The sequence below is a fragment of the Cicer arietinum genome, chromosome 4 (assembly GCF_000331145.2).
Source record: "Cicer arietinum cultivar CDC Frontier isolate Library 1 chromosome 4, Cicar.CDCFrontier_v2.0, whole genome shotgun sequence".
Lineage (NCBI taxonomy): Eukaryota > Viridiplantae > Streptophyta > Magnoliopsida > Fabales > Fabaceae > Cicer > Cicer arietinum.
This window is the reverse complement of record NC_021163.2, coordinates 3,298,340-3,309,114: the sequence shown is the minus strand read 5'-3', so window position 1 is coordinate 3,309,114 and position 10,775 is coordinate 3,298,340.

The window sequence follows — 10,775 nt, the reverse complement described above, 5'->3', positions numbered from 1 at the left end:
GAGATTCTTCTTTTATTTCATTTATTTAGTATTGATTTGTATAATGCAAAATTATCAATATGTCTCAGCTGGATGAGGAAGGTGTATTAAATTTTTATAATGTTGTTAAGTGATGGAGGGGAACAAGGCCATGTGATATGTTGATGGAGTTTCGTTTATGGCCATTGGTTTTATAGTAGGTCCTTGTCATTTAGTTTTGTTAAATCAAATTCGCATTAATAGTGTAGGGTTGGTGAGTGAACGCGCAGTTGGATTTTTTTTTATTTTAAGAGGGGAATATCAATCAAACTATACATAGATCAATATAATATAAAATATTATTAAAGGTCAATGATGCATATACATATACATATTCCAATATATAATGCAAACTGCAAAGTATAAAAGAATTCTCGGATCGGACACTATGACAGCTTCATGTCCTAGCTTTTGATTAAAATATCCATTATTTTAAGGGATTTGTTGTCTGTTGAGAATGCATATAAAAGAATTGAACTTAAAATATCCATTATTTTAAGGGATTTGGAAATGAAAATAATACATGACACCTCAAAATTTCTCTAAATATTCTAGATATGCACTTCATATATAGGGGATTTAAATATGGACAATATGACATTTTAACTTGAGTCAAGAATCAATGCTAAGTCAATTCACTATCTAATACTCTACTAAAATATGAAATATATATATATATATATATATATATTTAAATTTATTTAATTTAAATTTAAATTACATAAACCAAAATGTTCAATGTAATTATTTTTTATATCTCATTCTGAATGAAATACTTATCTAATAAAATATGCACTCAATTTTTAGATCCTAAATACAAATTGGTGTCATGCCCTCTTTACCTCCATTAACTCGGATACATAAGATCAAAACATTACATATAATGCATAAGGAAGAGATCATTCATTATCATCAATTGTTTTTTAGTTTTGAAAAATTGTTTTAAAAATAAATTTATGTCACTGAATATATGATTGAGTTGAATTATGGACTAAGTCGCTCTCTTTAAGACGTTTCGCGGCACTGTACAAATTATACAAGACAGACTACCAACCACGAATCAAATATCATCAATTATCAATTATTTTCATCATCATTTCCAACAAATACAATTTGCAACCAATCAAATATTCTCTAAAATAAAATACAAACAAACAAAAATATTTGAATAGTTGATGTATCTTATCTAAATTTTAGATCAAATGCATCAAATAACCCTCTACAATAATCCAATATACAAATATTCTTCCACCATACCTAAGCAAAATAATTGAGCCTAAGAACATGTTCAGTGTAGAGAATTTAGCATTCCCTTATTTTCTAAGTTTTGTTCCTTTACTTTTTTTTTTACCATTCGAGTACGCAGATTTGGCATCTCTTGTTGATTATGTTCTAGAACCTACATAAGCATCATCAACTCCTCATTGTTTATCAATAAAAATTATTATGAAACAAAATTGCAAAAACATAAGAAGAAAAAAATCTATATATGCAATTCAAGTAGTTTTTGTGAGATCAAGTATAGGTTGCATATTGTAATCATCTTTGAAGTAAAATTGATTAAAGTTGCTTATAGACTATTTAAATACTATGTGGCAATTTGGTCCACGAAAACTAATCCAAGCGACCTAAAAACCTTATCTCATTCAGCATGCTCTAAAAAGACCAACAAAAAATGACTAGTTACAAGTGACACCCGATAAACACGGGTGGACATTCACGTTGGGTTACATGGGCCTCCTCCGACCCTGCCAACTTTTTAATAGTACATGTTGCACTATATTACTTTTTTTTTTTTTAATGAATGTTGCACTATATTACTTGTACATGTCTAATATTATTTAATTATTGAATTTTATTACCCTACACATACCTATTACTCTCATTTTTATTATTATAAAATACATATTTTATCAAAAATAGTAAAAGTTGGATTTTATTTTTAAGGTTTATATTAGACACATCATAATTTCTACTTCAATTAATTTATAACGCATTTTTTTATAATCTTTTTTATTCGAGTCATTATAATAAAATAAACATTTACTTACATAATTTTTTAGTGATAATATTTAAAATTGCAGGCATAGATAATATATCCACAAATAAATTTTTCACTGTTGGCGTAGGTGTCTCATATTTTTTATGACATAAATTTGTCACTAATTGTTATAGTGACACGTCTGAAATTGTGGATATAGACAAAGCGTAAAATGAAATATTTTTTTAAAGAAGCTAAATTCTTAATTGTTTGTGAAAACTTTTCTTACACAAATTTTTAATGCCCGTACATTGAAAAAAAATTATAGAGTCAATTCTTAATCCTTAATTTTTTCAATGTAGTCGACATTCATTCTAATAACGATTGAACGAACCAATTCTAAAGTAAATGCAATTCATTATATAAATGCTAAGTAGTAGGAACCAATTCTGAATTTGGTATTTTACTTATGTTTTTTAGTTCTTCGACTGTTACTAATTATGAGCTAAATATCATTTGTGTGTTTTGTTTTTGTTGTTAATTTTGTTTCTCATTCTTCCTTAGAATCCTTGTCTTGAAATGTGGTTGAATACTTAGTAATAATTTCACTAAAAAGTTCTGTTTTAGATACAGTTTATTCAATTTTAGATACAGTTGAATACTTTGTTGCAAGATTAAATTTAATCAGTTTTAGATGCAATTTTCATTAATATGTTTCATTTAATTTTGTCTTGTTAACCACATTTGGTAAACATATTGATGTATTTTAGATATGTGCATTGTCAAACATGTTTATGAATCAAATACTTTTAATAACATTGATTATTTTGTTATTTCTTTTCATTTTCTTTTCCTATTATTAGTTTGATCTTTGCTCACTTTTGAATCAATTTTTTCCTTTGTTGTTATTTTATACTAATATCTAAGTAAAACAAGTTTACACTAAAAGTATTTTAGAAAATACAATTTTATTTGTATTACACTAAAAAAGTAAATTTAAGACAATATCTATAACTCTTATATAACTCTTATTTAAAATGAATCATCTTGTTGTTGTTTGTAATAAAAACTAAATTTTGTCTCCCTATTTTATCCGAATCGCAAAAGTAGTCCCTCCATTTTGTTTTTTCTCAGTTTTGATCCCAAAAAAGAATTTTGGTCAAAAACTTGATTAAGTTTTTTTTTTTTTTTTTTGCGATTATTTAAGTCACACCATGCCTCAAGATCTTGTGGTGCAATAATTGTACCTGAAATCTATGAACATAAATGGTGTGGTGCAGCTTAAAAAAATTAAACTTCATCAAATTTTGGACTAAAATTCTATTTGGGACCAATATTAGAGAGAAACTAAATGGGGGACTATTTTTATGATTTAACTAAAATATGAGGACCAAAATTGTTATTAAGTCTTTTATTTATAGTGCAATTTTATATTTGATAAACTTTTATTGTGAAAAAAGATCGGTTACATTGATATGGAATAATTTTTTATCATAAAAGAGGAGAGGTTATATACGAAGAATATCATATTTTCCCTGCTTGGAATAATATCTCTTTTTGCTTTGATATCATTGGGCTTCTCGGGGCAGATGTTGGGTATTGCTTTAGAGTACACTTATCGGACGTTTATTTATTTGGGCCGAGCTTCGGCACAATTTCCGTTGAATTTTTTTATCCTATATCCTCTACCAACAAATATGTGAAAACTTCATTTTATCTTTAATTATTTTTAGAGAAAACATAATCTGTAATATTAGTGTAAATCAATTTTATATTGATATATAATAAAAATTATTGATTTTATTATTTCATCACATGATTTTCACTGTTATTATAAAATAATTTTATATAATCAATGGCTTGTATTTTTTGTCAATGTAAAATAATTTACACTAACAATGTATGATTATTAAACTATTATTTTTATTTATCTATTTTAATGAAATTTTCTTTTAAATAAATTTCAATTGAAATGAGTTGCAATTATATTTCTAATATGCAAGTGACAAACATACTCAATCAATGTAATATTCCTTGATATTATCATTGTATCATTGGGAATATAATTCAATATTTATTTTAAATATTTCAAAATTTTACATTGATAATTAAAATGTTATTCTCTAATATCAACCGAGAGCTGCGAGAGAGTCTTGCATGTTCAATCAAATAAATATAATAATTTATTTAAATATATCTGATTTAATACTTCACTGTTACTTTTTATGGAGGTTTATATTATTGTATTTCTCATAAAAATTGTTATATATTACTTTTATAAATTTTGTCTCCTTTCCATTACATTAGGGGAGAACGAATTGTAACCAACGACTCTATTATATGTCTTTTCTTATTATATAAATATATACACTAAATTATTGATGCTACTTCATTGTGTATGTCTAATAAAACAATTTTATTGACACAAATAATGGGACATTTTTGCAAATTAAATTTTAATAAGAACTAAAAGTGAAAGAACCTTAAATGTCATGATGAAATTAAAAAAAAAATTGCAGACCAAATTAGCTCTATATTACATAGACCAAAAACACTTTAACCCTATTATTGGTAAATCATTTGTGTTTTTTTTTTTTTTTATATTTTTAAATTCTTATATTTATTTTTAAATGTTAATGATTATTAAATACATAGATACAAAAATATGAGATAGGAAGTCCCATTACGGGATACGACCATTCTATCTACATAATGGAGAAAAAAAAGAAGAGTAATTTGGTGTTTAATTTCAAAAGTACGTTGTTTTAAAATTTAAGTAATTTATTTTTTTTGAAAAATAGGCGAGATTAGTATCTATATATAAAAGGGATATATATTTTTTGTATATGAATATCCTTTCCAATTTTTTTTTTTATCTCACAACTCCTTTATGTTTTCTTAAAAAAGTTGTTTGATCTTTTTTTAAAAAACCTACTTTATCTTTTTTTACTTCTCAATATCTCTCTTTCAATTTAGTTTGTTTTATGACATGATACATAATATATATGAATAATTGTGTAACATATTTTTTATTTCTAAATTTACCTTCTTAGTTTTTCTCACTTGATATAGTGCTTAAATATTATTTTTATACACATTTAATAATGTAATTTTTCTAATAATTTATAATCAATTTTCATACAATTTCATTTTTAAGTGTATATGTTTTTTTATACCACAAATTTTACTATATTATTAGTAAATGTATACAAATGTTAAATATATAAATAATTTATAAATCATAATCTGAATCATATACAAAGAAACATAATAAAATATACACACATTAATGCAATAAAAAAAAGGAACAAACGAATACAAGAGTGTCTATTTATACGTTAGTTATAAAAAAAAATTTATAAAAAAAGTAGAAAAATTTATTAGGTTCTTTATTATTTTAAAATATATATTATTTTGATGTTTAATTAAATAGATAAATATAAATTTACATCTAATTATTTTCTATGTTTAATCATATCATTTTAATAACTTGTCATATTACTATATTTTAGCAACAAAAAAAAGTTATAACCAAAGTTGCATTAAGTGTAATATTTAATGATATGTTTGGCAGTGAAAAAAAATAAGAAAAAAGATAGAGATGAAAAAGAGAAATAGAATAAAATAGAATATATTATTTTATGTATTGTTTGGTTTAAAAGAAATATGTTAAAAATAGAAAGAAAAAAGAAGTGTCATTATTTCTATAATCAATGTATAATTTATTAATTAAAATTTACAAGTTCCATATAATTAATTTGCTAGTTTTATTTAATTTATTAAAGTAAAGAAAAATTAATTTAAGGATAATTAATTATTTTAAGTTATTATTAATTCACTGTTTTTAAAAAATTAATCACTAATTTAATAATTTATTGTTTGTAAAATAATATTATGAGTTTCTTTATTTTTAATTGTTTTTTCTATAAAAAAGTAATGATTATTATTTGATGTCTCATCTTGGATCAATTCGATTTCGTTGTATCTTTAATAAATTCACAACTTTTCAATTTTGATCAAATTAAAGAACAAATTAAAATTTAAAATTTAATATTATCAAATATTAACATTGAGTAAAAGACAAATCAAATCTGATTTAACTGGTAATTTATATACCCTACTTCTTTGTACTATATAACATAGCTCTAAAAATTAAATATGGAAAATTGTGGGAAAAAAACAAAATCCAATATGATCACTTCTTTTTCCCGCTTCCGTTTCTTCGAACTTTCTAGTGGAGAGAAATCCAAAACATGTGGGTCCCATCTTCCCTATTTATTTCCTAACCTTCTCTCTCACCTCTTTCTCTTTCTTCTATTTCAACTAATCCAATCACACTAAAAAATTAAAACTATTTTCGTAGATATAGTAATAAAATTATAAACCAAAATGAATTAAGTTTAAAAAATATCATTTATTTTCTCGTTCCCCGCCATAAAGAAATATTTTGAATATCACCGAAAGATTTTCAATTCAAAGTTCACTTGCAAGTTGGTATGTAGTCAAAGTATGCAGATGTTGTTAATTTATGCAAATAATGACATTTCCAATTGCATCAAATATGTGTTTGATTTGATCACTTGGCAATTCATCCAAAATTGATCACTGGACAAATAATATATCAAAATTCACTTGTCATTTTCAACGGTACTCTCGTGAGATAATAAAACTATAAAAGCAATCTATATTAAGAACAAGATTGAGTAATTAACTAATCAATAAAAATTACGTAGATTTCAATAGGGATGGTGACTTTATTGTACTTTTTTTGTCAAGTGTCAATCGTGTGCGTGAAACCGTGGTATTGTATGTTCCAACACGTTGACAAAGATAACTTAAATACATTATACTGTTTATAAAAAAATACATGAATTTAATTTGTATACAATATGTATAATAATAATAATTATTAAATCATTAATAATATATAATTAGTAAATTATTAATAGTATTTAATTTTATTATAATTATTTATAAAATCATATAAATAGTGAATTGTATAAAATCTTTTACACTTATAGTATACACAAATTAAACTCAAAATACATTATATTTTACTATTTAAGCCTTATATGACGTTATTTCTAATTATTACTAAAATTTGTTAAAAAATTTTAAAGTTAAATTTAACATTGAGTCTCTTAACTTATTTTGTATTTTTAATTTAATTCCTTAATTTGTTTTTGTTCTATTTTGGTCAATTAATTTTATCTCTGTTAATCTATATATGAATAAAAGATATACTTAATTTAAAAGAGAGTAAATAAAAGATTATCTTTTAAAAATATATTTTAATTTGGATACATTTTAAAATTTTAAAAACTAAATAATGTGCTTTAAATTAAAAAAAAAAATTATTAAATTAAAGAAGAGTTTAGTTTTTATGTACAATTAATGTAAAAAGTTTGATACATTCAAAAAATGATGATCAATTAGGTAGATGATTTATAAATAGCTATGACAAAAATCAAATATCATTAATAGTATAGTGATTGTGATTGATTAATAGTATAAAAGTTTTATACACCTACTATATATATAAATAAATGGAAAAACTATTACTTCATTTATATATTGCCAATTGAAAAATTAAATTTTGTAAAGTAGTATTTTGAGGAGAAATAAATTCCAAAAAATTATCTTAAATTTAAATTTGAAAATCATTAAAAACTAAATAGTTGAATAAAGTTAGTTTTTTTTTTTAAAGATAAAATTTGTTTCAAAATTAATATTTTTATAGGAGAGTGAATATATGATTGGACCAAACTTCAATGCATGTTGTTAGGTACTTTTGGTTTTGTTCCGAACATAAAAAAATTGCATAGATTTTTCAAATTCATAATTTTTACAAAATTTATTTTAATTATAAAAGTCTATTGTTTTTTGTTGCTAAATCACAAAAACTGTAATTTAAGAACCACACCAAAAACATATAAAATATGCATCTAATTATTGTCCCAAAATACTGATTTTTATTAATAATCAAAATATAATTGAATGAATATAGACTTTTAAATTTAAAAAATAAATAATTTGTTTTCAATTAAAAAATAAAACTTTTAAATTAAATTTTTATTGCCATAAAAAAATTATATTTTTAAATTCGAAAATAAAATTAAAAAATAATTAATTTATACTATTGATCGAGACATTAAACTTTGTTCCTTAAAAAAATTTCAATTCAATGAAATAAAATTTGCAGGTGAAAAAATTATCTTAAATTTAAATTTGAAATAAGTAAAAACAAAAAACTTGAATAAATTTTGGATTTCTTTTATTGAAATATCATATTTTTTGAAAAAATTAATCAAAATGTCCCATTTTAAAAAAAGTATATACCCCCTACGTTTTTTTGCACCTAGCAGGTCGCAGATCATATGTTTAATTTTTTTTTAATATTTGAATAATTATTAATTTAATTAATAAAAAATAATTAAAATATTGAATAAAATTATATTATATTTTAATAAAATTAATAAATCAAATCAAATAATTTTATGTTATTAAAACTCCTTCTCATTTTTACTTCGATCTAATAAGTAAAAAAAATAATAATACAAATAAAATATTGTTAATGTAATAAAAAAAATATTAAAAAAAAAATCAAAATCATAATAATAAAATTAAATAAAATATCAAAATTATTGCGGTTGAGTAGATGTACAAAAGTAAATAATGTGTTATACTGTTTTAACAACTCACTCCTATTTTCCCGTTAAATTAACACTTAATATTATTTTGTTAACAACTCTATCTTATTTTTATTCATAATATAATAAATAATAATAATAATAATAGTAATAATAATAATAAAAAAAAGAAGAATATTAATAAAATAAAATTAAATTGCTAATGTATGTGCAAAATAGAAGTGAAACGTTTTTTTTTACATTAATAATATTTTATTTTTATTATTGTTATTTATATTTTGTTTATTTATTAGACCAGAAACAAATATGAAGGAGTTGTTAAAGAAAATAGAATTGTGTTGTTTTTTTATCTACAAAATATTAGTTTAATGTATTTTTTATTAAATATATTTTATTTGATTTTATTATTCTATTTTATTATATTAATAATATTTTATTTTTATTATTTTTTATTTATTAGATCGGAGTAAAAACATGAGAGAATCGTTAATAAAATAAAATTGTGTTGGTATTATCTCTACAAAATATTAAGGATTCATTATTTGTTTTAGCATATTGAATTAACCGCATTAATTTTGATGTTTTTTTCCTTTAATTTAATATATATTATTTGATTTTATTAATATAATTTTTTAATAATATTTTAATTATTTTTTATTAATTAAATTAATAATTATTCAAATATTAATATAAAAAAGAATAAATAAATAAATATACTACATGGCGCATGCGACCTGACAAAAAAAATTATTTAGATAAAAACAACCTAATTTTTTTATCATAAAAAGATAAAATTTATTTCAAAATCGATAGTACAAATGATTTTTTTTGACTAAATCAACTGTGCAAGCAAAATTTGTTATAATAAAATAAGATAGAAGAAGTCAATGAGAAAGTTTGTTGAAGTAAAAAAGTTGAGAAAGTTTGTTGAGAAAATTATGTTTATCAACGAAAAAGAAGAGATAATTAACGTGCTATATATATATCAGCAATAATGAAACCGAAGACTACACTTTAGTTCTGCATAAAAGGGGAGAGAAAAGCGACGACAAATTTTTATTTTTATTTTTATGCGTCTGTTAATTTTTTTATGAGGATCTGATTCTTCACGATTACAATACCAATAACTCTTTTTCTCTCTCAACACACCCACCCCTACCAGCCATCGCCATTGTGTTCCATTCCTTCTCCTCTTCAAAACTAATATCTGAAGTTAAATTTTTGGCCTTTGAAGTTTCCGGCCACCTCAAGTTCAACCACAAAAAATCAGTGTGGTGTTCTCGCTCTATACCATAAGATATCTTTATTGATCAACTTTGTTTTAATTTCTTGGTACTTTTACCGGCAACCACCAGTTTATTTTATTTATCTCGGTGAGTTTATTTCTCTTTTAGCTTTTTATTTCTCTAAAAAGTTATAGTTCATAATTGAAATTTGAGATAAATAAAAATCATGACAAATTAATCTTTGAATTAAATTATTTGTTGTTGTCTTAATGATTTATTGGACATTTTAGTAAAAAAAAGATTGATTTGTAATGATTTTAATTTTTCTGTTGGAGCTGTTTTATAAGTTTTTGTTGTTGTATCAAAGAATATGTTTTTCTATTTTAAGTGATGAAGAAGAGATGAAAGTTGAAAGAAAATGATAAAGTATATTTTTTTTAATCAAAGTTAGATTCTGACATAATCGAATAGATAGGCAATGCAGCCAATAGCAGTCTGTTTTAGCGTATCGATATTCTCCGCACCTGTCAAATAAAGTAGAGTGAGAGAAGGAAAAAGAGCAAGCTTGTTTCTATTAGAGTCGCGAGCTTGTTGTAGTCGGTCCGTGAAGGGAGAACTTGCTGTTTGCCAGTAATGACTTTCACGAGGCATTAAATATCCTCTATTCTATTGTTGGGATATTACATGCTGGGACCGAACCGAAGAAAAGTAGAAGCCTCAACCGGCATTATAACTACAGTACGCTACCTCCTAAATCAAGATCTACATCCCGTCGCTACCCTTTCAGCCCTTTAAATGTTCATCTTCCCGCGTGAGGGTGATCAGCTTTCTCGTTCACCAAGCCAACCGAGTTGCTCATGGGAAGGAGCATGTGAGGGAGAACGACCAAACTTTGTCTCT